Source organism: Melospiza georgiana, chromosome 14 (assembly GCF_028018845.1).
Source record: "Melospiza georgiana isolate bMelGeo1 chromosome 14, bMelGeo1.pri, whole genome shotgun sequence".
Classification (NCBI taxonomy): domain Eukaryota; kingdom Metazoa; phylum Chordata; class Aves; order Passeriformes; family Passerellidae; genus Melospiza; species Melospiza georgiana.
In genome coordinates, this window is record NC_080443.1 from 18226115 (window position 1) to 18227692 (window position 1578).

A 1578-nucleotide genomic window follows, 5' to 3' on the forward strand; every position below is an offset into this window, starting at 1 on the left:
CAGCTCCTGGGAAGAGCTGCACAAGGAGGGGGAAACCAGTTCAAGAGCACAAACGAGCTCAGAGAGGTTTCACCTCCTGATTCCCGTACGATAAAGTCCAAATCCCTCTGTATCTGCTGCAAGCCCTGGATAAGCACCTCACCTAAGCCCTGGGCAGGGCCTGGATGTGAGATTCCCGAAAATCGGAGCCCAGCATCACTGCTGGCTCCTTTCCCACGGGAAGGAGCGCTGTTGGGTGATGCAGGAGCTCCCTCCCTCTGCCTGACGCATCCCGCTCGGATCCTTGCGAAAGAATTGCTCAATTCCCGGCAGCCGGGAAGCCCCAGCTGGGTTTTACAAGGTCCCGGCTCCTTGCAGGGTTTCCCAATCGCTGTGTTTGCCTCCCAGGCTGGGAAGAAGCCCCTCCTTCCCTCCACAGCACCTCGGTGGGTGTTCTCTGTAGCTGTGTGGGGTATTCCAGGGGCTCCCCAGTTTTTCCTGGATCTGGGGGATGCAAATAGGACACGGATGCTCCATGAAAAGCAGCATTTTGGTGAGGGGTTTTGGCACCACAGGCTGTCACAGAGGTCCAGGGGCTTGGCCTCGTCGTGGTCCAGAGCAAAATAAATGTGCAGTTTTCTGGACATTGCTCTTGGAGGAAACTCTTCTCCTGCAGAAAAGTGCACATGTGTTTTTCTCTGGATGGGAATGACTTTTATTCCCTCGGTGCAGATTTTACTGTCAAGGAGGATCTGATTCTCTCAGGTTACACCTCGGGGACAGTTTAAGGGTAAGTGGATCCTGCAGTCACGGTGCCTGGGGGAGGATGTCGGTCTCCTGGGGCAAACCAGAGTGTGATGCTCCCTGACAGGCAGCCATAAATCTTTGGGAATGATGCAACCAGTGCACTTTATCAATCCTAGAATCACAGAACCAGAGGATGGGGAGCTGGAAGGGACCCACAGGGATTATTGAAGTCCAGTTCTGGACATCGAAGTCCAACCACCACAGCCCGCTGAAGTGTTTGGCCTCACCACGAAAGCACAAATGAAACACTGTGGGTTTGATAAATGATCATTACAGATCCCCACATCACACCTCCATGATATAAACACTTCTAAATCCCAGCGTTGTGCTGACTGGAGCATTTCCTAGGGAGAACCATCCCAGTCTGGAAGTTTACAAACAGGCTCGGCCGCGCATATAACCTGTCCCTGGCCAAACACCTTCCCTGTCTCCCCGCCGACGCTCCTCCCGCAGCAATCCTTCTGAGGGCGGAGGAATAACCCCAACCTGCTCTTCAGGTGCCCACGGAGGTGTGCCTGGTGTCGCAGCCCGGTGTCACACACCGCCAGCCTTCCCGGCCGGCTTTTATGGGCGCAGCTCGCAGGGCGCGCACCTCCCTGCGGCTCCGGCGGCCCGGGGAAGGAAGGCGTGACTTGGCCGCAGCTCCAGGTGCCTCTGTCTCCCTGCAGGTAACCCCGAGCTGCCGGGGAGACCGAGCCAGCCCTGCTGCTGCTCCCACCCCGCTGATCCCGGCCGTCCCGTCCCGCTGGTCCCGCTGGTCGCGGTGGTGCCGCCCCGCGGGTCCCGGAGAAG